Below are 26,496 nucleotides of genomic sequence, written 5' to 3'. Positions count from 1 at the left end.
AATCTGAGCCTCCATTTCCTTGTCTTATAAAATAAAGATAATAATAGGGCCTTGCTTGTAGGGCAGTGGTGTGGACCAAATAGAAAAGGTTCAAATATTTGTCTGCTTGGACCTGAGGAAGTGCTCATTAGGGAAGAGCTGTTCCTTCCTCTTAGTTCTTCTGTTATATCCTCTCCAACGATAATTTCTGTTATGTGTTTGTCTCTTTGGAAGTACTCAGTTAAGTGTTCGCTATTATGATTACAATAATTTTGTTAATTTTGTTATATCACATTGCTTAACTTTAAACAAAAATTAATACACTTTGATTTTTAGAGTGGTTTTAGGTCTACAGAAAAAAAAAGACGAAGTACAGAGGGGTTCCATATAATTCCTCTCCCCTTCTTTTCCTGGTTTCCTTTATTATGAATATCTGGCATGGTGGGGTACATTTGTTACAAGTGATGAACCAATATGGATACATTATTATTAACTTAAGTCCATGGTTTACATAAGCGTTCACCCCTGTGCTGTCCAGTTCTACGGGTTTTAACAAATGCATAGTGTCCCATATCTACCATGACAGTATCACATAGAACAGTTTCACCGCCCTAAAAATCTTTTGTGCTCTGTCTATTCATACCTCCCCCTGAACTCCTGGCAACACTGATCTTTTTACTGTCTGCATATTTTTGCCTGTGCCAGAATGTTATATAGTTAGAATCATACAGTATCTAGCCTTTTTAGATTGGCTTCTTTCACTTAGCAATATGCATTGAAGGTTTCTCCGTGTCTTTTCTTGGCTTGATAGCTCATTTCTTTTTATGGCTGAATAACACCCCACTGGATGGATGTATCACAGTTTGTTTATCCATTCACCTACTGAAGGGCATTCTGGTTGTTTCTAATTTTTAGCACATATTACCTAACTTGTATAGGCATTTTGGTATAATTTTCTCTTTTTTTCCCTGAATTGGTAGCCTTTCAAACACCCTGACCCAAATATATGTGTACTCAATTCTTCATGAATGCCTCCCAAACATATAGAGGAAGAAAGGTCCGGATCAGGCGCAGACACTAGCAGAGCCCACTAGGCCACACAGCCAGGGCTACAGACTATGGGCTTTTGTAGCAGGCTTCAAAAGAATTACCTATTCCTCCAATGTTGAATGTTTATGATATTCTCAAGGGTCTCTCGACCTTGGCAGAACTGATATTTTGGACCAGATAACTCTTAGTTGGGGGGTCTGTCATGTGTGGTGTAGAAGGCTTAGTGCATGCTAAAATCCTTCACCCACTAGATGCCAGTAGCAACGCTGCCTCAAATCGTGACAAAAAAAGATGTCTCTAGACATTGCCCAATGTCTCCTTGGAGGTAAAATTGATCCCTCACTGTCACCCAACCCACTACTGAGAACCACTGTTAAATATTTTGTTATTGTCAGTGCTGTTATGATGAGAACTTTCCATGCCACCCAAAAACTCCAAGAAAACTCCTGCGCTCTAGGAGAGGGCCTTTTCTTTACAAGGCAGAGTGAAGGTGTCCACTGGCCCCTGATGGCTCCCCGCATTTCACTCTTGCTGGATGTGTTTGCTTTGATCACAACCAAATGCTGATGCATGCAGACTGGCCTCTGGCTGGTTCCTCACAAGATGACAAATTCAACATCTTGATGAGTTTAAGCTTTCACTGACTTGCCAAAGATCATTCTGCTAGCTGAGGTCAGGCCTGTCTCCTGACTGCAATCCAGTGACTTTTCCATCAGCCAGAAAGGTCTCGCCAGTGAAGTTCTGACAGGCCACAATTGGCTCTTCCAGTTGACCTGGTTTAGCCATCAGCAGCTGCTGTTGGCTCTTCCTGAAAAATGTATCCTGGACCTGACTGTGTCTCACCAGCCCTGCTTGTCTAATCCCGGTCCAAGCCATCATCACCTCTTGCCTGGCCTTCTGCTTTGACCTTAGTTCTCCAACAATCATCTTTTTACACTGACCCAGCACAATATCTAAAAAATGTAAATCAGATCACATCACTTCCCGGCTCCAATGGCTTCCCATTTATTTGAAATTCCAAAGCCCCATGGATGAGTTTTGTGGTGTTGTTACCACCTTGTTTATGGCGCTTGCCTCCATCTTCTGAAGGGGTGTCCTTAAGTAGAATTCTGAAGGACTGGAAGCTGGATGTGCAAGGCTCCTGAAAAGGCAGGTCTGGACCGGGCGCACATGCTCCCACAGGTCTTCTTGGCCCACTGCACCCTGCATTTCCACCACGTGTTCCTGATTCCACCAGTTTCTTCCATCACTCCTCCTCGGTGAAGACCAGGCTTTCATGGCCAGTGGACACCCACAATACATGCGGGAGCTGCTGCAGCTTCTGCGCTCAGGTTCTACCTGACTGACCCAAGAGCTCTGGCTCCTGAATGTGAAGGCAAGGTAGTGCTGGTGGGGGGATCTGTGACCCCAGCAAGAGGCACAAAAGAAGAGCTGACAAATTCCTCCCTCTTTCCACCCCAGTGAACTTTCTTCTGAGACACAGCACTGTCAGTTCTGCTGTAATGCTTGAAAAATCTGTTCCAATGTGACTGACAAATTAGAAAACGAGTTGAATATACCATGAATCTTGCATTTGCTTGTGGCCAACTTTATCAGTGAGAAACAGTAGGTGAGCACAGAAAACTTTATCCGACTGAACGGAGCCATACAGGAAAACAGTTATGCCCCACATAACAGCACTTCAGTCAATGACAGACCACGTGTACTGTGGTGGTCTCCTGCAATTAGGATACTGTATTTTGACTGTACTTTAAAAATATTTAGATATGTTTAGACACACAAATAATTATCATTGTGTTACAGTTGCCTGCAGTGTTCAGTACAGTAACATGCTATACAGGTCTATAGCCTAGGAGCAATAGGCTCTACCACCCAGCCTAGGTGTGTAGTTGGCTAGTGTGTGTTCACTCTATGATGTGAGTTCACTCTATGATGTTCACAAATGACAAAATGGCCTAATAATGCATTTCTTAGAGCGTATTCCCATCATTATGTGGCACATGACTACACACAAAATACACACATGCATTTATCTCAAATGTCTGCCAGCTACCTCAATTTACGTCATGCATTAAGAGCCAAACCTGTCCACACTCGGTATTACAACTTTCATCTGATTTCAACTACTTTCCACAACTTTACAGAAACTCACAAGCTGAAACCCTTCTGACATTTGGTTCCACCAACAAACGGGTCTTTCTTTCTGCAAGGTAAAGTACCACATTTACTGTACTATTTGTGTATTTCTAAACCATATGTGACACATAAAACTATGCTACTGCTTTTATTATCTCTTTTTTTTTTCCCCAGTATTGTGTCTCTAACAACATTTTCCCCATAAGCCCTGTGATTTGTAAAGTGCAATTCTGCACAGTGTGGTGGTTTGGGGGAACACATATGTTGCATTATGGTATAAGTGTGTTCCATATTGCCACTCCAAAGAATCCCATGTGTCAGAGCAACTGGCTAGAGTTTCTCAAGAAGTGATGGGTCAGCTCAGTAACGCATTTGTAGCCTTTGTTTTCTCTCTCTTGCTTCCCTTCTCCCTTACTCTTGCTGCTGTCTGGGATTACACATTCTTCCACCCACCTCCATCTCCACCCCATCAGGTGTTATGAGTGTGGCGTCAGCCTGTGTTTTCCAGGGAACCTGGGCTCAGGTCGAGCATTGCACACATAGGGAACAGCAAATGCAAAACCATAAGGTGGAACCAGGCTTGGTGTATCTGAAGAACAAGAGAAAGCCTGCATGGTTGCTGCACGGCAGATGAGGGGATGTGGGAAGGAACGAGGGTGGGGAGGAAGGGAAGGGCAAGATCTTGGGGGGTTTGGATAGCCAGAGAAAAGAGTCTGGACATCCGGCCAAGTGCAGCGAGAAGCTCTCAGGTGGTTACAATCCCTGGGAGGGATGTGATTTTTTTGTTTGTTTTTTTGTTTCTTGGGGACAGAGTCTTACTCTGCCACCCAGGCTGGAGTATAGTGGTGCCATCTCAGCTCACTGCAACCTCCACCTCTCAGGTTCAAGGGATTCTCCTACCTCAGCCTCCTGAGTAGCTGGGATTACAGGTGTGCACCACCACACCCGGGTAATTTTTGTATTTTTAGTAGAGATGGGGTTTCATCATGTTGGCTAGGCTGGTCTTGAACTCCTGGCCTCAAGTGATCCTCCCGCCTCAGCCTCCCAAAGTGCTGGGATTACAGGCATGAGCCACTGTGCCCAGCCTCTTGGTTTGTATTTTTAAAAGATAACCCTGGCTGGGGTGTGATGGAAAGATTGCAAGCAGCAAGGCTGGGAGTGAGCAGACCACTCAGGTGGGGTGGCTGAGGAGCGCTCAGGAAGTGGTCAGCACTGCTGTTGTTTCTGGGAATTTGGGAGGGAAGGAAGAAAGTCTAGGGGACCCAAAGTCCAATTCTGTGTATTTTGTTATTGTCCGATTTGGGGTGGGTCATGATTCTTTAGAGAGAGGAAGAAAAAACTTGCAAAAAATTCATGAAGATTCTTGAGAGTAGAGGCAAAGAACCACATTCACAGTGGTTGCAGAAGGGCAAAGCTTATCTACTGGCTTGGGAAGTAAGAGAGCTGTCTCTCTGTGTGGTGTGTGTGTGTGTGTGTGTGTGTGTGTGTGTGTGTGTGTGTGTGTGTGTGTGTGTGTGTGTGTGTGTGTGTGTGTGTGTGTGTGTGTGTGTGTTTGAAGAACGATGCAAGTAGAGGCTATTGTTTCCATTCAGGAACGATAACCACAACATGATAAACTGCAGTGCAAAGCTTGCCTAAGTTTGAAATGTGGCCAAAAAAAGTGGGGGGAGATTAATCACACAGGGAGGGCTGGTATCTCAGGGGCAGATGAAGATAAGGAGCTGGCAATTTTGAGTCTGATTAGAAACTGCTAAAATCAGAACTTCCAGTTAGGGACTATACTTAAAGCAGCCCTCTTTTTCAAGGAGGGGGGACATGGGAGCAGGGAGAGAGGTTGATTTAAGTTAATTAAACCTAGTACTTAATTAAGTGTTCTTGGAAACAAACTGTATCCTTCTTCCACGGTTAATGCAAATCTGGGTGCACAGTGCCACTAATTTTGCCGGTTGAAAGTTTTAAGGAAATGGGGGTTTCCAAATGAATGCAGGTACTTTCGGATAGTGAGAGTCGCGCAGTGGCTTGATTTAGGGATGGAACAGAAGCCCCTTCTCAGAAAGTCAAGTAGCTTGGAAAAGCAGAAAGGGTATGGATCTTGGAATCAGGGAAGCTGGCTTCTAGTCCCTACGCGGTCTGTCACCTGCAGGGTGGCCTTGGGCAAGTCATCTATACCAATGGACCGTAAATGTTTTCATCATGAGATGCCTTTTGTGGTTTCACCCCCATGCCCCAAACTACATTTATCAAATTCTACTTCATTTCTACATATGATTAAAATGCACACATTAATGTTAAATAGGTAATATTTACCAAACCGTTCCTGTGTTTATTCCAGATATTGTTCTAAGCGCAACAATATGGATTAACACATTTAATTCTCAAAACAACTCTAAGAGGTAAATACAATCATCCCCATTTTACAGAGGATAAAATGGAGGCGCAGAGAAGTCAATAACTTGGCCCAAAGTCTCACAGATGGTAAATGGTGGGCCACCGATATGAACCTAAGATTTTGATCAAAGGCAAAGAAATAGAGCTTTAATTAGTATCAGACTTTATCTCCTTAGTTTGGTTATCTGTAAAATACAGACTCTCATCTCCGCTATGACCTCCCTCCAGGAGTTAAAAGGCTCCAATGTCAAGGTGCTTAGAGGGGCTTTATAGCTCATGCCTCAGGATGAGGGAGGAGGGCCTGAGTGCTCCTGCACGGATCCTGCAGCCATGCTCACATTCCCAGCAAATGATCTGTCAGTGATATCACATCCACATCAGGCACTCAGTCACGTAGGTCATTGGGCGTTAATCAAGTGTTAGGACTTGGAGAGATGATGCCACTGCTTTCTCAGTCACTCAGGTTCACTGCACTGAAACCCTGGGTGGGTTTCTTTTCTCCTGTGGGTTCCTGGGAGATGAAATCAGGGTTCTCTAACTTGACTTCCTATTGTCAAAGTGATCGGGTGATTGGGCAGCATCGTTCTAGCTGCTCTTTAGGGTAATGTCCAGGGTGTTACCTGGACTTCCACTGTGGCATGTTCTTGCTCACGAGCATCTCTCTCTCTCTCTCTTTTTTTTTTTTTTTTTTTTTTGAAGTGGAGTCTCACTCTGTTGCCCAAGCTGAAGTGTAATGGCATGGTCTCGGCTCACTGCAACCTCTGCCTCCTGGGTTCAAGTGATTTTCCTGCCTCAGTCTCCTGAATAGCTGGGATTACAGGTGTGCACCACCGTGCCCGGCTAATTTTTGTATTTTTAGTAGAAATGGGATTTCACCATGTTGCTCAGGCTGGTCTCGAACTCCTGACCTCAGGTGATCTGCCTGCCTTTGCCTCCTGATGTGTTGGGATTACAGGCGTGAGCCACTGTGCCTGGCCCCTCATGAGCATCTCTATCTCAAGGTTCCAAAGGGATAAGGGTAGGGAGTATTTCCAGTGTTCTTGCTGGGCCTTTCCACAGGAAGGAGGGGAGAGGGCAGAGTGCACAGGCTCTGGACCAGAGAGCTTGCCTCTGAGTCCCAGCCCCACCATGGTGGGTCCTCTGGGAGTCACTCCATGTCACCAGCCTCAGGTTCCTACCTATAAAAATGAGATAAGGCTGGGCGCAGTGGCTCATGCCTGTAATCCCAGCACTTTGGGAGGCTGAGGCTGAGGCTGGTGGATCATTTGAGGTCACGAGTTTGAGAGCAGCCTGGCCAACATGGCGAAACCCCATCTCTACTAAAAATACAAAAAAATCAGCCAGGTGTGGTGGCGGCAACTGTAATCCCAGGTACTTGGGAGGCTGAGGTAGGCGAATCACTTGAACCCGGGAGGTGGAGGTTGCAGTGAGCTGAGATTGCACCACTGCACTCTAGCCTGGACAACAGAGCGAGGCTCCATCTAAAAAAAAAAAAAAAAAAAAAGAGGTAACAATAGTGCCTCTCTCAATGTTGGTTTAAGGATTAAATGAGATAGTTCTAGGTACATTCCGAACCGCAGGGCAGCACTCAAGAATCTTAGTCCTTAAATTTAGTCCTCATAACAACACTATCACGAAGGTAAGATGTTCTCCAGAAGCTCAGAAAGGGCAAGTGATATATCCAAGGCCACATGTTGGCAGGAAACAGAATTAGGATTTGAACACAGTCTTAAGAGTGTGTGGGAATGTGGCCCGAGGGCTGAGTTAGAGGTTGGTGGTGGCAGAGGTAGAAATAGGGCTGGGGTAACATCTGCCTTTGCCACTCTGAGAAAGTCATGTAACTGGGCCTCACTTTCTTCATCTGTGAAATGGGAATAATGCTAGTCCTTGTTGTGGAACATATCAAGTATGAAATAAACTCAGAGTATTGGGTTATATGAAAAAAATGATGTGGAATTAAAAAAAAAACAAAAACAAAAAACCAGCCCGGTGCGGTGGCTCGTGCCTATAATCCCAGCACTTTGGGAGGCCAAGGTGGGCGGATCACGAGGTCAAGAGATTGAGATCATCCTGGCCAACATGGTGAAACCCCATCTCTACTAAAAATACAAAAGTTAGCTGGGCGTGGTGGCGTGTGTCTGTTATCCTAGCTACTCGGGAGGCAGAGGCAGGAGAATCGCTTGAACCTAGGAGGCAGAGGTTGCAGTGAGCCAAGATGGTGCCACTGCACTCCAGCCTGGTGACAGAGTGAGACTCTGTCTCAAAAAAACAAAACAAGACAAAAAAAAACCTTAGGCATTTCTTTCATTTGACCTCTATTTCTAGGCAGACTGCCTTTCAGGAAACCTTGAGTAACAGATTCTGCCGAGAGGCACGAGGCTAACCTTGAGTTCCGAGGCAGTGCTGTGCTACCCTGCAGGGAAACTGCTTAGGAGAAGCAACACATCCAACCCTGGCACTACGAAGAGTGCAGTAGGTCCCCATTCCTCTAATGATGGGTTCTATTAGTCTCTGTAGACACTTTGGGTCAGGGATCAGGTGTGGGGTGGAAGACACAGATACTGACTTAAATGCCCCATGTCAAGGTCTCACTTTGAGGTCAAGTTCACCTCATGGTTCTTAGAGCAGAAGAAATTATATGAATATCCCAAGCACATCTTTGAGGACTCCTCCATGTGGCTTGAAGATTTCATCAAGCAGACTTTTAGAAACAAGTTACTCATTGTAATAACAGTCCTAGTGCTTTACCGTTCCCTGTATGCCTGCCTTTTAACATGTCACCTTGTAGAGTCCCTACACTCCCTGCACCCCCTACAGGGACTCTCAGCCATGTCACTTGCTTTGGTTAATTGGATAATAAGGATGTGATGCAAGCCAAGACCTGAAAAATCTCTTGTACCTTTCTGCAAGAGCACCCTCGCTCCTCTGCCACTCCCATGAAATCATGCCTGGGTGAGACTGCTGGAGGATGAATGATGTGCGAAGCTTTGTCAACTCACCCCTGTCATCCCAACAGAGGTCATCTTAGATCAGCCAGCATCCAGAAAACCCCCTAAGATATGGCTGACTCCAGGTAAGATTAGCAGGACCCCCTCACTGACCTAGGTATGTGAACAGTCCCAACCCAAGCTGAGATCAACTGAACCCTGTAGACTTTCATGCTAAATAAGTGTTTCTTCTTGTTCACCACTGAGGTTTGTGGGCAGTTGTCATGAAGCACTATTGTGGCAATAAATAGTTGATATACATACACACACAAACACACACATATATTTTTAAATGTAACATACCATGGCTTTGATTGTATTTTGCTACACTGTTCAAGCCTTCCTTTCTTTGCCTCTTGGAGGTACTGGTAAGAAATGTTTTTATTTTATACACACATGTACACACAGAACTTTTACTGACATTCTCATATTAGTCCACCCGGTGAAATCCTGATAGGAGGGAACGGAAATCTCTACGAGCTTTGCTCTCCCCCTTATGTCTCACTCTTCCTCTTCCAATCTATTTATTTTAAATAAAAATCCAATGTATATTTTAAATAAATAGGTCATATTTGTTTAAGACAAGCTCCCACTCGGTACCAAGAATCTGCCTGTTGAAGAGTCGATCAAACCAGATCGTGCTTCCTTCTCCAAATACAGCCCGTAGTTCCCCTCCTCCAGGTCTTAGCTCCCCCAAGTCCTCCTTCTTAGAATTCCTCCTCCACTTTCCAATCCCATCCCCTCAGTCCATGAAAATGCATCGGCCTTCAAGTCACCTGCAGCCACTTCCCCGGGACAGGCCTCCCCAGCAAGGTCCCCGTGTTCCTGGAGTACCACCATTTGTGTGCTTTTTGCGATACTGTAGTTCATGTTTTGATGAGGCAGCAAATCCAGATGAAGCTGGATTCAAATCCCCTCTTCCCAGCCTCAGGACCTAGGACAAGTTCTGCAAACCCACAGAGCCTCAGTTTCCTCATTTGCAAGGTGAGGATAACAATGATGATATAGTATCTATCTCACAGGGTTGCCTATGAAGATTAAATGATGTAGTACAACTCCAACACTTCACATAGTGCCTGGGGTGGAGTAAGCACTTACTACATGTTAGCCATTATTATAATTGTATGCATGGTACCATGGGAACTTGCAGTCCTAACTAGCATTTATTTACTGCTTACCATGTGCCCACTGTTTTAAGTATTTTAAGTACTGTTCTAGTGCGTCTTATGTGTTTATTTCATTTAAAACCTCATGGCAATGGTTAATGTAGATAGTGTTATTATCCCCAATTTATGGATGAGAAAATTGAGGCACAGAGAGGTTAAGTAAGTTACCCAAGGTCACACAGCTAATAGGTCACCCACTGCCATCGCCATCCTCTCTCCACTTTACTATAGTTATTCACTCATCTTTGCCATTGGGGATCTGGGATGTGTCTTTAATTTTTGCTTTCAAGTGCTTGGCACAGTGCCTGGCACACAAACCCACCAACATACTGATGGAGGTTACCATAGAGTGGCCTGTATGTCCTTGGTCTTTTCTCTCTTGACATTCACCCGCCTTGAGGGCAGAGGCCTGGGTCCCCCAATCCCTGCAACTGCTTGTTGCTGAATTGACTGGGTGGGACAGATGGCTCCTTGCAGAGGAAAGATGGGCTTCTTCTCACCCTGGTGCACACAGGCAAGGGCTCTCTACACTCAGTCTTACAATCCAACTCGATTCAAGACAGGAAGCAAACAAGGCTTTCAGCAGCCTCAGGCGAGCAGGGGTGAAATTAGCAGATCGGTGTACAAAGGAGTGTTTAATAATGCTATCACGCTACCCCGTCCTCGTGGAGCCGTTGTGACATTCTGCATTAAAAAAGTGACAACCCTCAATTGCTGCTTGTAACCAAGGCCTGGCATCACGTTGGCTCCCAGCCTCCAGAACACTTGCATTTTCTGGCAACAAACGGCATCCAGGGATCAGGGGAAACTGATGGCTTCATGCAAAAATGTCCTGGCGGACCCTCTAAGCCCTTTGTAGTTCAGCTGCTCTTCTGCTTGTCTGTCAGGAGCATAATTTTCATTTAATATTAAGGAGCTGTTTGTTAAAATAATATTGTCATGGTAATGGGGTAAGGGGAGGGGGTGCTGAAATAGTCTGGTGCTACCCGAATTGCAGCATATTAATCAAGTACTTGGTACTATTTAATGAGCTTCCCTCTGTGCTTCCTGGTAACAATGAATTTGGAGGACCCAGGAACTTGGGGTTTGCCCTGGTTGTCAGTATCAACGATGTGGGCTCTTATGAGTTCCTGGTGCTGTGTTGTGATGGACGGATGGAGGGAGGGAGGGATCGAGGGAGGGGTGGATGGAAGGGATGGATGGATGAGTGGGTAGGTGGGTGGAGGGATGGAGGGATGGGTGGGTGGATGGGTAGGTGGATGGATGGATGGGTGGGTGGAGGGATGGATAGATGAATGGGATAGATGGATGGATGCCAAAACCAAAATTATAGATGTCTGTGTCAGAGTTGTTTTGAAAGCTCTTCTATTTTTCAGTTGCCCTTTTACAGTGGAAATGAATTTTGCCAGAGAATTAGGGAAAAGGGGTCAGGGAAGAAAACAAGGAAGGCAAAGATTTATCTTGCCTGAAGGGAGAGCTGATGGCAATGATAGGGAGGCAATGTAGAAAAATTCAGAGTCAGGCTGCCTACGTTCCAATCCTGGTTCTGTCCCATCTCACTGTGTAACCATGGGCGGGGGACCTGCTCCCCCAGTCAGCTTCTGTTTCCACATGTGTAATAGGGGGCTCATAGGCATGCTCATCGCAGAGGATTGTTGAGGGGATTAAAGCAGATGATGCTCAGTAAATTCCAACTACCACGTCTACTACTACTGCATCTGCTGTTGCTACCAGCGCTGCTGCTGTTGCTGCAAATGTTATGAAAGCCACCACTGTGGGAAGGCCCCAAGGTGCTTTCATGACCCAAAGGTCCAATTGAGTCCTGATCATCCAGTACAGCACCCAACCCCAGGTGTGGTTGACACTACTGCCTGTGTTCTTTGTGAGGTCGGCAAACTTTTTCAGTAAAGGGCCAGACAGTAAATATTTTAGGCTTTGTGGGTCACATGCAACCTCGGTAGCATATTGTTCTTCTTTGTTTTATTTGTTTTTTACAACCCTTTAAAAATACAATACCATTCTTAGCCCACAGGCCACACAGAGACAGGCATAGTTGGCTGGTCCCTGCCCTGCTGCCTTCTGAGAAAAGACAGGAGAAAAGGAAGGCAAAGTAAAAGGATATATATATATATATGAGTTTTCCTTCCTCTAAAAGCAGGTTGAAGATAAGCACAAAAAAGAGAAATCTGGATCCAGGAATTTGTTTGACTTTAAAAATAAAAATAAAACCAGCCATGGTGATTCAGTATAGCCTTGTCTGCTCATTTTACAGTCAAGGAAAGGGAGGCATACGGAGGTGGGGTGACCTGCCCAAGGTCACATTGCTATTAAGGGATAGAGCTGGGACATAAACCCAGGTGGTCTGGCACCTGAGAACGTCCCCACTGCCAATGTAGAAAAGAATCTCCATTTTCTTCTATTCTGAATCTCCTGACACCCTCTATCAGCTGACTGTCTAGAAGCTCAGACTTTAGGGTCTGGCAGAACTATGATCTACTGTTACTGGGTCTGTGGATATTATCTTGGAGATAACTGACTTTTAGGTGCCTCTGTTTTCTCAGTGGTAAAATGGGGATGTTTACTGTACCTCTTGGTGGTTATGGAGATTCAATGGCCGGGCACGGTGGCTCACTCCTGTAATCCCAGCACTTTGGGAGGCTGAGGTGGGCAGATCACTTGAGGTCAGCAGTTCGAGACCAGCCTGGCCATCATGGTGAAACCCCGTCACTACTAAAAATACAAAATTAGCTGGGCATGGTGGTGCATGCCTGTAATCCCAGTTACTCAGGAAGCTGAGGCAGGAGAATTGCTTGAACCCCAGGAGGTGGGAGTTGCAGTGAGCTGAGATTGTTCCATTGCACTCCAGTCTGGGTGCCAAGAGCAAAACTCTCGTCGAGGACTTAGCAAATGGTATTGAGTGAGTGCTGGATGAATGTTAGAACTGATGATTATAACAATGCTGTGGTAGGCAGAGTAATGGACCCCCAAAGATTCCTGTGCCCTAATCCCTGGAACCTGTGAATATTTTATGTTAAATGGCAAAGAGGAATGAATATTGCAGATGGAGGTAGTCAGTGATCTCAACGCATGGTTCACAGTCAGTTACAGATCCAACTCCTTGTCTACTCTTTCCCCCTTCTCACAACTGCACTTGACTAGTCTAAAAAAGACAAGACTGCAGATGGAATTAAGGTTGCTAATCATCTGACCTTAAGATAAACAGATTATTCTGGATTATCAGGGTAGGCACAAGGTAATCATGAGAGTCCTTTAAAGATGTAGGAAGCCAATGAACGTCAGAGTCTGAGAAACTGCATGTTCTCATGTTCTACAGCACGAGAAAATCTCAACCATCCACTGCTGGCTTTGAAGCTGGAAGGGGGCCCTGAGCTAAGCAATTCAGGAGGCCCCTAGAAGCTGGGAAGCAAGAAGATGGATTCTCCCTGAGAGCTTCCAGGAAGGAGTACACTTTGTCAATACTTTGTCACCTTCAGCTCAGTGAGACCCATTTCGGACTATGACCTCTAGTACCATAAGATAATAAACTGGTGTTAAGCCTAAGTTTGTGGGAATTTATTATAGCAGCCATCAGATCAAATACATTGTTGTCTGCAATATAAACCAGAGAACTCACCAGAGTGGGAGCATCACCTGAAGCAAAGATGGCATCCTGCACCGGCCACAGGACGAGGGGCCCTTCTCTGCATGCCCGCTCTGATGCTGCTCAACCAGTGACCATCTACTGATGCTGCACAGGGACCAAGTATGGGCAGGCACCAGCCCAGGGGCTGCAGGAGAGTGGAGAGAAGTGGAAGCATACAGAGGACACTGCCCGAGTCCCCCGGGGAGATGACACTTCTGCACGTGGGGTTAGCATGCTACAGAGGGGGACCTGCATGTGGAATATCACTTCTGTGAAAATATTCCACTGCCTAGCCTTCACTCTCACATGTGTTCTGGACCACAAAGGCCAGCTCCAGGTTCAGTGCTCCCCACTGAGTCTGCTCTGAGAATTACCACCACGGTCACTCCTTTTTCTTAACGACTGGGCTTTTAAGGCAGTGCAGGACCTACATATGGTAATTTGGCTTTGGTTTCTTCTCTCTCCCCAATTTCCTCACCACTCATTCTTGGTCCATGTGGTCCCACAATGCCCGGTGAGAGTGCGTGACACAGGCCTGGCCAATTGGCACCGTGCACCCTTTGGCTCCAGCAGTTGGCTTGGGGATAGACAGGTGACTTCAGTTTCTCAATTCCAGGGCATTTGCTGGGAGCACTGTGGAAGCACAGCCTTCTTTCTATGGGGATTGCTGAGAAAAGCTGCTGGCTGTCGGTGGGGGAAACCTGTCTGAGTAAATCCCACACAGAAGAAAGCTGAGCCGAGAGATGGAGAGACATGACGCCTGCAGACATTGCTTAGATCCAGCTGGGCGCAAAGCCAGGCCAGCTCAGACTTTTCAATTACACGAACGAACCGCCTTTTTGTTTTACACTTATGTCAATTTGAATTGGATTTCCATCTTGTAACCAAAAGTCTGACTAATATAATAAAATACCAACTTAAGTATTGGTATCTACGAATTATAGGTGTTTTCATTTCCTTGGCCAAGAAACTTTGAGCTCTGAAATATCACGGAATGGGGGGTTAGGCCAGGGCACTTAGGGCACAGTTTTAGCTGGACTGCAGAGAAGGATGAAGTGGCCTCTCTCACTTCTTTCTTCATTTCTTTGGTTTAGCTTAGCCACACTGAGTCCACTCCTAATACGGGAGGAAGAGGCAAAGGAAGCCTCTTATGCTATTGAATGGGGCCTGGTTTGAACTTGCACCTGAATCTGTAGATGGACCAAATGCCTACATCGGGGTTTTCATGTCTAGTCCATGAGGGCGAAGTGAATTTCATACGAGTGGCACGTGGGGCAGTTGTAGCTCTGCGAACTGATGGAGATACTGCTTTGGGTCCTGCGTCTTAAATGCTTATGCTGACTCAGGGTTCTGTCTTCAGCCCAGCAGTCTTCTATCTCTGAGCTGTCCCTGAGCGAGTTCAGTCACCCCATAGGTTCACCTGTCACCTCCATCAGCTGTCTGTGCATCTTTTTTCTTCGCCCACAGACCTGAAGGATGCAGCACGTACCCATTGGTCATGGTGATACCTGCCTATGCTGATTTTTCATAGGACAGCAGGACTGCAGGGGCCAGGGTCAGGGCTATAGTGCAGTTGGGTAGGATGATACGCTTTGAAAAGAACCCGGGTGATGCCCACTTCTTCCTCCTTGGGAACACACCTATAGGTTGGTAATCACCAGCCTGTATGTGCTATTGACTCCCAATACATCTATCCCTTCCTGAGCTTGTTTCTGTGCTCCAGGCCCATGTTGCACATCGCTAGGATGATAAACACTAATCCTAAACTCAGTTTCAATGCTAGTACTAATGTAATGGAAACTCACACTTAGGAGCACTCCCTCTGTACCAGACATAGTTTTTTTTTTTTTTTTTTTTTGCCCTGAGAAAGGAATTTATTATATTTAAAGGGCATATATATATATATTATACTTTAAGTTCTAGGGTACATGTGCACAACGTGCATGTTTGTTACATATGTATACATGTGCCATGTTGGTCTGCTGTACCCATTAACTCGTCAGTCATTTGCATGAGGTATATCTCCTAATGCTATCTGTCCCCCCTCCCCTCACCCCACAACAGGCCCTGGTGTGTGATGTTCCCCTTCCTGTGTCCATGTGTTCTCATTGTTCAATTCCCACCTGTGAGTGAGAACATGCAGTGTTTGGTTTTTTGTCCTTGGGATAGTTTGCTGAGAGTGATGTTTTCCAGCTTTATCCATGTCCCTACAAAGGACATGAACTCATCATTTTTTATGGCTGCTTAGTATTCCATGGTGTATATGTGCCACATTTTCTTAATCCAGTCTATCGTTGATGGACATTTGGGTTGGTTCCAAGTACCAGACATAGTTCTTAACATTGTACATGTGCTGATCCTAAAAGCCTTCTCAGGTAGGTAATAATCACTACACAATCCTCATTATGCAGATAAGGAAACTGAGGCTCAGGAAAGTTAAACGATCTCTCCAAGGTTACACAGCTAGTGCTTGGCTGGGCCAGGATGTGAATTGAAGCTACGTGGACTCCTGAGCCTACCTGCTTAGCTGCTACTCCATGCTGCTCCCCGTCCTGCCCGCACCAGTTCATCAAATGCAACGCTCCCAGAGCCTTCGACATCACCTGCCACTTTTTCTGCATTTGTCCACTACTTGGTTAACAAGATCAGTCTCTCAAGCCAGGAACCTGAGGCTCACTCTGGACCTGTCCTTTCTCACTTCTATCTTCACATCCAGTCCATTCTTTCTCTGAATTGGTGTTCTGGAGTGAGTTCCCTGCTCCATTTCTGCTGTGACTGGCTCAGTTGAGAGGGTCAATCCCTCTCTCTGGGGCCATTGGAACAGCCACCATCTCCTCATTGCTTCCTTGTCTTTGGCTTCTCCTACCTGCAATGCCATCTGCATTCTGACCAGCTCATCTTTCTTTCTTTTTTTTTTTTTTTTTTTTGAGATAGAGTCTTGCTCTGTCACCGGGCTGGAGTGCAGTGGTACAATCTCAGCTCACTGCAACCTCTGCTTCCTGAATTCAGGCAATTCTCATGTCTCAGCCTCTCAAGTAGCTGGGATTACAGGCATCTGTCACCATGCCCAGCTATTTTTTTTATTTTTTATTTTTAGTGGGGATGGGGTTTCACCTTGTTGGCCAGACTAGTCTTGAACTCCTGAACTCAGATGATCCACCCGCCTTGGCCTCCCAAAGTGCTGGGATTACAGGCGCGAGCTACCGTGCCTGGCACCAGCTCACCTTTCTAAGCCCAAGGTTGCATAATATCACTCCCTTGGTTAAAAACCTTTGAAAGCCACTCATTGCTTCCTGCAAACAGCTCCACCCTGAGCACGGCACCTGAGAGTCTCTGCAGTCTGCCTCATTGACCTTGCCCATCTCAATTGCCATGTGCTCCTCCATGAGGTTCTACCTGCTCTAGCAACCTCAGACTCCCCAAAGCCTCCAAATGTCCAAGCTTTGTCCACCTCTGCCACCTCTGCCACCTCTGCCCAGGTTTCCCCTCCTTCAGGGTCTAATTGAAAGCCTCCCTGAACCCACAGGCAGAATGAAAGACTTTGATTCTGTGGGTAGGAAACTTACCATCTTGCTGAGGTCAATCCAGTGATCAATGACATACTGACTTCTGTGTTCATTTACTTATTGTTTTTACTAACACTTTTACTCTGTGGGGGACGCTACCACAAGCACCTTCCACAGACTCATTTAGTCATCCTAACTACCCTATGAGGGAACCCATTTTATAGATGAAGAAGGCACAGCACATGCAAGTTAGATAACTCATCCAGAATCACAGGACTAGCAAAGGTGGAGCTGAGATTCTAACTGAGGAGCAGTCTGGCTCCAAAGTGCACACTCTCGGTGGCTCTGCAATATTGCCTCACACTGGATGTGTCAACTGTAAGATCCGTGGATGCTCAGAGAGGAGACCGGAGCCTCAGAGGAGGCTGTGGGACCTGCATGGAGTTCTGACGCCCCTGCCTGGGCCTCCAGGCGACAGCTCCCTGAAGGAGCCTGTGTTGGCCATGCACTCTCATCTCAAGGCCTTCTCTCCAGCCCCATGGTGTCCCCCAGCTCCATCCTCAGAAGGGAAGAGTCTGAGGCTGGATAAGAATGAAGAGAGGTACTTGGGAAGCTGAGGCAGGAGAATGGTTTGAATCCAGGAGGCGGAGGTTGCAGTGAGCCGAGATTGAGGCACTGCACTACAGCCTGGGCGACAAGAGTGAAACTTTGTCTCAAAAAACAAAACAAAACAAAAACAAAAAAGGATGAGGAGCGGGATGCACCACAGGGCAGCCACACTAGGGAGACTGGGAGGGCGGGATAGGGTTACATTCCTCCTTCTGCCCTGCCCATGGAGCCTTGGAAGACCACTGGCCACTCCATCTCCTGGGAAGGAGGCAGGTAGCTCCTCAGGTAAGGGCAGAGCACAGGCTGTGGAGAAGTTCTGCTCTAGGCCTCGGGAGAGGACAAGAGAGAAGAGGAGGGTTGTGCACCCCAGCTCACCAGGTTGCAGGCCAGAGAGGATTGGGGGCTGATGCTCGAGGTGGCTGGAATAAAGGTGCACTTGTCTGTTGTCTGCCTTAGAGCCCCAGCTCTCAGTCAATAACCCAGGAGTCCTAATGAGTTTCAGCTTCTGTGATCAGGGGTGCTGCTCCTCCAGCCATGCAGGTCCCTCTCCCTGCTTCGCATAGATTTCATTAGTCTTGATTTTTCTTCTTTTCCAATATAGGGTCTCACTGTTGCCCAGGCTGAAGTGCAGTGGTGTGATCGTAGCTCAGGGCAACCTTGATCTTCTTGTCTCATGCAATCCTCCTGCCTCAGCCTCCTGACTATAGGTGGGCCCCACCATGTCTGGCTATTTTTTTTTTTTGAGACGGAGTCTTGCTCTGCCGCTTAGGCTGGAGTGCAGTGGCGCAATCTCGGCTCACTGTAAGCTCCGCATCCTGGGTTCTCGCCATTCTCCTGCCTCAGCCTCCCAAGTAGCTGGGACTACAGGTGCCCGCCACCATGCCTGGCTAATTTTTTGTAGAGACGGGGTTTCACCGTGTTTGTCTGGCTATTTTTTAAAGCATATTTTGTAGAGACAGGGTCTCCCTATGCTGCCCAGGCTGGTCTCAAACTCTTGGGTTCAGGTGATCTTCCCACCTCAGCCTCCCGAAGTGCTGAGATTATAGGTGTGAGCCTCTGTGCCCAGCCTTGATTTTTCTTTTTTTAAGTGTTAACTTAATCTTTCTCCTGAAGATTCTCAGAGACTAGAGATGAAAGAAGATTTTCATTGCAAACTTCTTACCCATTATTAATAAGTAAAGCCCATCCTTCTGACACATGGTTGGCGTCAGTTTGGCGTTAGATCACCTTTCCTGTCCTGACTCTCCCGACAATGGGAATGGAATTCAGGTGTGGACACTTGCTGTGTGGAAGGAAAGATGTGGAATAGCCGCATCACCGTATGACTGGCTCTACTAGAGAAACCCACTAAAAGGCTCAATCGTCTTACAAAGACATTCGTCCACATGCATGTCAGGACCCTTGGAGCTATTCCACCCAGAAGACCAGAGCAGAGGAACTCAGGCTGAAGAAGTGGACATTTCCCATTGAAGGATCATCAGCAATAAAAAGGAAGAGCCTCTGAAACACTAACAGGAGTCATTTGAAAAGTATGATGCTATTTTAAAAAAAAATCTATCTGTAACATCATTTCTTGAACATATTGCAAGAAAAAAGCTACGCTTTCAGTGTGAAGATAGATGGGAGGTGGTACGGGGGAAAAGAAATAGCATTTCTTGACCATCTTTTGTGAGCGAGGTTGCATGCTACGTCTCTTACACATTTTATCTCATTTACTCTCCCAAATAACCCTGTGAGATGTATTATTTCCCCATTTTACAGATCAGGAAACTCAGGGGAAACCTACTTCTGGACTATTTTGTCTCATTTTCTGCATATAACTCTGGAAAAACAGCTTATTCCCAGCTAGTACAAAGTTACTCTAATTCAAATTCCCTGGCAATTTGAAATAGAAGCAAAGCTGCCCATTGAATGATTTTCTACTTCAGAAAACACACTGCTTTTGTTAGAGTTTCAGTGGTATTTATTCCTAAGCATGCAAAAAGAGTAAGTGGCCTAAAAGTACAGGTCAGGTGCATTCAGCCATGTGGTCAGACTTGCTAAGCACAGGTCCTACGGCTCCTGCATTAGCACCAGTTGGTTAGCTGGGCTGAGCTGAGTTGAGTCTGTGGACTGAACGGTAAGAAGGCTCACCTGCCTGCAGGAAACACCCTGGGCTGAAGACTTTTCACTCATTTGAGTTGCTCCTAAAGTGGTCCAGATTAATGAGGTTTGACTACATGATGAAACCCTGTCTCTACTAAAAATACAAAAAAAAAAAAAAAAAAATAGCTGGGCATGGTGGCAGGCACCTGCAATCTCAGCTACTTGGGAAGCTGAGGCAAGAGAATTGTTTAAGCCCAGGAGGTGGAGGTTGCAGTGAGCTGAGATCGTGCCACCCCACTCCAGCCTGGGTGGCAGAGTGAGACTCTGTCTCAAAAATAAAAAATAAAGAAATTGTTTTGTCTAGGGATGCCAAAAAGTGGCAGGAATGCTATAGTTCTTCCTGCCTCCTCAGCAGACATCAGTAATCCACTGCAGCATACTCTTTCCTGGATATGCCTCGACACCCTTCTCAGCACAGTGACCCTGGCAGCAATGACCAGTTGATCCCCTCATGCCATCCCTCTTCCCACCCAAGTTGGAAGTGAGGCTGTGGCCACCTGGCAGATGTCAGGGGGGTTCATGGGAAAAGGAATCTAGAATAGTTTTAGATCCCCTAGGCAAAGGCGCTCTGTTTGTGTCATATACAATTTTGGCTTACGTTACAATCCTGCTACCCACTAGGGTCTGGGTGAGATGGGGTGAGGGAGCCAAAGGCAGGCCACTAAACAAGCTCATTCTGTAACTCCAGGTCTACCACTCACAAAAGAAATGTAACCCTGACAAGTGTTTCAGGCGAATGCAATTTTTATCTGAAATATGCTCCAAATCCTGGGGTGGTGGGGAGTGCCTTTTGCAAAGTGAATCATCACTATGGGAATCTGGCGACACGTTATCTGTCTTCCAGCCATGGAGACAGCCAGACCTCACTTGGGGAAGGAACAGGGAACTGTGTGGCTTGAGACCACACTACCCAAGCTGGGGTCCTAAGTGATTCTCCATCTGTATCAATGGAATCTTTCTTTTGTGCTGGTGTTTCTCAGTCTTCACGACTACTTCCCGGAGGGAAGGAGGATAGTAAGGGTGTCCCCATTCACTGGGAAAAAGGGGTGCTCTGAGAGGTCACATGACTCTCCAGGAGGCCCACAGCTAGGAATAAATAGCAGAGCCACCTCTGCTTTCAACCAGGAGGGACCAGGAGCCAGGAGGAAAAACAGTGCCACCCTGACAGCCTTCCACAGCATCTCCAGCTTAGAGGATGTGCTAACCGGCAGGGATTGCTTCCTTGACCCTGCCCTGCAGCTATGCCAGGGCTTCTGACTCCCAGCCCAGTGCTCTGTTCTCCAACCTACACTACTTTTTCCTGTCCCATCATTGGGCTTTAATCTGGGCTCATGTCCCACATCTAGAATAAGGACTAATATTTATTGAGCACTTACTATATCCCAGCAGCTTCATGTGAATTAACTCATTAAATCGAACTATCACTATCTCCATCTTAGGAGGAGACTGATGCATAAGGCCCCACAGCTAGTGGAAGGGCTGGGATGGGAATCTGGCATTCTGACTCCAGGGGCCATGCTCTGAACCACAGACATTGCCTCCCTGGGCTGCCTCCTCATCACTATAGTTGACAATCATTTACTGAGCACCTACTATGTGCCAGGTTCTGTGAATGCAAGCACAAAGTACCTGTCCTCAAAGCTCAACTGCTTAAAGACTTGCCAAGCTGGCCAGGCACGGTGGCTCACGCCTGTAATCCCAGCACTTTGGGAGGCCGAGGCGGGTGGATCACGAGGTCAGGAGATCGAGACCATCCTGGCTAACATGGTGAAACCCCGTCTCTACTAAAAATACAAAAAATTAGCCGGGCGTGGTGGTGGGCACCTGTAGTCCCAGCTACTTGGGGGGCTGAGGCAGGAGAATGGCATGAACCCGGGAGGCGGAACTTGCAGTGAGTGGATATCACGCCACTGCATTCCAGCCTGGGTGACAGAGCAAGACTCTGTCTCAAAAAAAAAGACTTGCCGAGTCACAGTTCAGTCCTCTCCTCTCCTGCCTTTCCCCGGCCCCCCGACAGCAAACAGGGCTCAGCTGAATATACAGCCTGTGCACAACCACTGTCAAACTCGATTCTCATCCAGGCTGTCAGTTTCTTAAAGCAAAACACCATCTCTGGCCTCCCACAGAGCCCTGCCCTCAGGGGCCCTTAGTAAATATTTACTGTTGCAGCTGACCCAGACCCCAGGGGAAGAAGACCCAGTTACAAAGCACAAAGGAACCCGTGTGCTCACTATTCAGACCCTCCCAAGCGCAACGGGTGTCCCTCCTGCGTAACTTCCCCATTTTGTGTCTGGAGTGCAATTTTTCTCATGCTCAGTGGGTCAGGTTTTGGCCACTGGACTATGTGGCACTGCCCCTGCCCAAGGGCCCACCATTCCAGGTGAAGCTGAAGCCAAGCCACCTGCCTGGGCCACACCCGCTTTTGCTTTCTCTGGGGCCCTGAGGAGTGGGGGGTGGGTGAGTCTTGCCACCTGTTTCCCCATGCCTTTTCCTCTTGTCTATGTGGTCTGGATCCCGAGTCCCTTGATGGCATGACTAGCCCCAGTAACTCTTTTGGTGGTTCTGGCATGAGAGAGGTTTCCCAGAGCCTCTGAGCAAAACCCTCATCATGCTTTGAGAGTTGCCCCCCGGACCACGTACAGCAGGTGTTTGGGCTCATGTCTATGATATGTGCATTGTCTGGCATTAGCTCAGGTACAGCCAGCCAATGGGCAACAACGTAGGAGAGACCCGAGGGTCATCTCATCTGGTGGCTTCCAAACAGTTTTATAGGAGAACCTGCACCTAAAACGGAGGCAATGCTGAGCATCTGCAGGCACGAGTTCAAATGCTTCCCTCATTCAGACTTTCCCTACACTCCCTCCCTCCTCCCACTGCCTGTCCCTCACAGCATTCTAGATCACCAGGGAACAGGGTCTGTAAAACATTGCACTCTCCCCTTCGACATGTCCCACAGACATTTCTCCGGCCTCTGCTTGAATTCTGCCAGCGACAGGGAACTCACTCTACTCCCCAAGTTTCCTATTGCACTCTTGCATAGCTCTCCTGTTAGGAATGTTTCCTTAGGTGGAGTCAACAGCTGCCCACCTCTGTCCTGCTCATGACAGTCCTTCAAATGTGCACAGGGGGCTTTCCTGCCTCACTTTAGCACTGTCTCCTCAGGGCCATGGTTTCCCAACTGGTGTGAGCCAGATAGCTCCCTCTCTGTTCTAAGAATATCTCCCTAGCCCTGGCTAGAGGTTTGCCGGAAACATTTCTGAGCACATGCCCTCTGGATGGTGAGTCTCGGCTGCTGTCATCAGAGCAGAGGGAGGACAGCCCAGCTACCTGCAGGCTCCAGTGCTCCTGGGGAGGGATTGGCAGGAACCCAGTGGATTCCAAGGGACTCACACCTAGATTCTCGGCCCTGTGCTGTTTCCAGGTACACGTGCATGGAAATACAGTTTCAGAGCTGCCAGAGCTCAGCTGCCCCAGCCCCTCCCATCCCTCTCCTTTCCCTTGTTGAAATCCAGCCTAGGCCCCACGACTGCCAAATGCGACAGTACTCACCGGTCCCGTGTTGCTCACATCCTGGGAATCTTTTCATTCCAAGAGCAGTCGGTACGTCCAGATCTACAGGGGACAGAAACTCAGTATCAAAAGCAGGGCAGAGCAATTGGGTGTCCATCTCTTTTCTAGCAGGATGGAGTCAATGGGGGACTGGGATGGAGGTGGGGAAGATGAATGAAAAGGAAATGGTGAGGACTGAGCCGCTCATTAAACCAACCTCAAAATCTCTGGGCTTTGTGGCGATTCTGAGAAAGAAAAAAAGAAAAAAATAAAAAGACCCTAGCCCTGGATGAGTCAGCAGCTTGTGGAGAAGCAGGCTTTCTAGAAGAGCAAAATGAAAGGCAAAATCGGCGGGTGTAGGGGTGCGGAAGGCCTCTCTTTAACCTCACTCAGAGTCTCCTCGAGTCTTCCTGGCAGCGGCCCTTCATGGTTGCATTTTGGTGAGGGCGAAGGGGGAAAGCTCTGTGCTCAGGCCTCAAGTCGAAAAGATACTGCAGTCCTTAAAACAAAAGCCCCCAAAGCGTATTTATATCCTGGGAGACTCCTGCCAAGCGAACCCCGTGTGCTTTGAAAATTCCTCGGGAGAGCTGTAGCCGCAAGAAAAAGGCATGTGTCCGGTTCTGAGGATGTGTTCACAGCACGGCAAGTTGGGGCCTGAGCCCTAGAGGTTTAACCACGCAGGGCAGAGGCCACCTGCGGCGCACATGTGCACGGAGCAGCCACCGAGCCAGGGAGCTGCGGCGGAGGGCACACCGTTCTCACTCCCCACGCCCAGCCCGCCTTGAAAGCCAAACTTGTTTTTTCTTGTTTCCCTGAGAATTCTGAGGTGGGCAGAGCTTTCTCTTTTCATCCATTCCTGTTTTCAAAGGAGAACCTTTTGGCTGAGGGAAAGAAAACTTTCAGGTGGCAGATTCTGTTGACTGAGTACTTACCACGCGCCAGGCCCCTCGCACACCTGACCTGGGTTATTACTATTCAAGGGTGCAATCATACCGGCTGGGAGCTTGCTGCACATGCAGAGTCCCAGGCCCCACCAAGCCCTACGGTATGGGAGCAGCCTGTATTTTAACAACACCTTCAGGTGACTCCTGGGCAGGTTAAAGTCTGCAAAGCGCTGATGTTATCATTCTCTTAATCATGGAAGGAAGGAAGTTGCAGCCCATTCTCCACGTGGGGAAACCGGCTCCAAAAGTGACAACTTGCCACCATGGCTGTGGACCTGGTTAGTGGTCGAGCTCAACCAAAGCCACGTTCATGTGGTTCCAAAGCCTGTGTTCCTTTCCACTGTACTATCTGGGGGAAGGAGAAGTCAGACCTGGCTTTGTGGGAGTGGCTGAGGGAGGGGTCCTAGCCACAGGTGGTGGGTGACTGGAGTCCTGGAGGTGAGTGGTGGCCTCCGGTATTGGGCAGAGCACTCAGGGAGGGAGGCACTGAATACTGGCCACAGGCTTCCCTGCTCCTCAGTTTTGTCAAAGGCCAGCAAAATTCCCCCGTTGAAAGTTCTGGGCCTCCTTCCTGCAGGGGAATTCGAGCTTCTGCAGTTAATTCCAGTGATTAATTTACTTTGATTCCAAGAAGTTGAGCGCTTTTGTCCACTGCCCTTTAGAACTAACCATCCGGTGGGAGGAGGCGCCCCAGGAGACAAGCTAACCTGAGCATTCCAAGCACTGACCTGTGAGAAGAACAATACTCTCCAAAGTCCTTCATAGCTTAGAAAGAGCTTTTTATCCACCAGCCAATCAGCTCCTTACTTTTTAAGGGGCACGTCACTAGCCCTATTTCGCAGTTGGGAAAACAGAGAGGTTAACTTACTTTCCTGAGGTCACACAGTTATCAGACAGGCTGGGGAGACTATCCTCTGACTCCAGGCCCAGAGGTACAACCAGTGTGGTCTAGCTGCTCCTGATGAGGAGGGGGACATTACAGCATAGATTTATGACACTCTACATTAGCGTCTCCCAACTCCATATGCTCTTGCTCCACACTCTGCTTGTAAGGTGAATTTACTAAGTAGACTCACAGACCAAGAGGAAAACAGTCCATAACCCATGCAGGGTGCATGACCAGTACTTTTCTCAATGTAAACTAGACAGCTGGCATTCTTATCAATGAGTCATGTGTTATATTAGACATCATTCATTCTACTGCACTTGCTTCCATAAGACAGTTCAGCTAAGTTAAGATATACAGCGGAATGATGTCCATAAAATGTGGAAGTAGTATTGGCTCTTAGGCAAATGTTCCCAGCACATTAATGTTTTGCATCACCAAGTAACAGCAGCTGGATGCAAAGATCCCTGACACAGCTGAGTGCAGTAAGCCATAGATGATTCCATGCTGTCCATGACACCCCGCTCATTCCATGTTCTTCCTCTTGGCTCAGTGTGGCCATGTGCTGTCTTAGAAGAGTTTGTTGCTCACTTCTCCCTGATATTTGTGCAAAGGCCATGTTAGACCACTCCTCTCTGATAGTGTTTTTTTTTGAGACGGAGTCTCGCTCTGTCTCCAGGCTGGAGTGCAGTGGCGTGATCTCGGCTCACTGCAACTTCCACCTCCCGGGTTCAAGCAATTTTCCTGCCTCAGCCTCCCGAGTAGCTGGGACTACAGGCATGCACTGCCATGCCCGGCTAATTTTTGTAGTTTTAGTAGAGATGGGGTTTCACCATGTTGACCAGGATGGTCTTGATCTCCGACCTCATGATCTGCTCGCCTCAGCCTCCCAAAGTGCTGGGATTACAGGCGTGAGCCACCGCGCCCAGCCCTCTCTGATATATTTCAGCAAAGCCTGCAACTGCTCTTGTACCTGTAACTTCCGATGAAGATCTGTCCGCTCCTGCCTCCATAACTCGGCTGCCTCAAACCTTCTCTAGCCACTTGCCTTCAAGTTCCCCTTTTGGTTTGTAAAACATAGCCCTATGGTTACTCAGGTCCTAAAGTTACTAATGTATTTTTAATTCAAAATTTAGCATGCCATTTTAACTGTGCTATAATCATCACTAGGATTGTGGTTTGTTAAAGAGTTGCATGAATTGTGAGTCGTGCGCTGCAACCTTATTGTCTCCCAAATCTCTGTGATTTTTGAATTTTTCAGAATGCAAAGATTTACAGAAATGCATATATAGTTAGTAGCAGAAATGCTTGCATAATGCAAGTTATATTATAGGTACTGATATGGTTAGGCTTTCTGTCCCCACTCAAATCTCATCTTGAATTGTAATCTCCACAATCCCCAGGTGTCAAGGGAGAGACCAGGTGGAGGCAATTGAATCATGGGGGTGGTTTTCCCCATGCTCTTCTCATGATAGTGAGGGAGTTCTCATGAGATCTGATGGTTTTAT

The 26,496-nt window shown here is 47.3% G+C and overlaps 1 protein-coding gene across 8 annotated transcripts in view; it reads right to left on the bottom strand.

The window, feature by feature from the left end:
- The window catches only part of ZHX2 (zinc fingers and homeoboxes 2), a 261,988-nt gene that overhangs the window by 155,914 nt on the left and 79,578 nt on the right, over positions 1-26,496 (bottom strand). For 7 of the 8 annotated variants that reach the window (XR_009215031.1, XR_004370998.2, XM_032760349.2 and 4 more), the window contains exon 2: positions 23,159-23,221. The gene's annotated coding sequence lies outside the window, so the exon portion shown is untranslated. Of the gene's footprint in view, positions 1-13,340; positions 13,495-23,158; positions 23,222-26,496 lie in introns of all 8 variants that reach the window. The other variant, XM_032760347.2, reaches the window with a different exon arrangement.

The sequence above is a fragment of the Hylobates moloch genome, unplaced genomic scaffold, assembly GCF_009828535.3.
Source record: "Hylobates moloch isolate HMO894 unplaced genomic scaffold, HMol_V3 SCAFFOLD_9, whole genome shotgun sequence".
In the NCBI taxonomy this organism is placed as follows: Eukaryota; Metazoa; Chordata; class Mammalia; order Primates; family Hylobatidae; genus Hylobates; species Hylobates moloch.
This window is presented reverse-complemented; position numbering and strand designations above follow the sequence as displayed.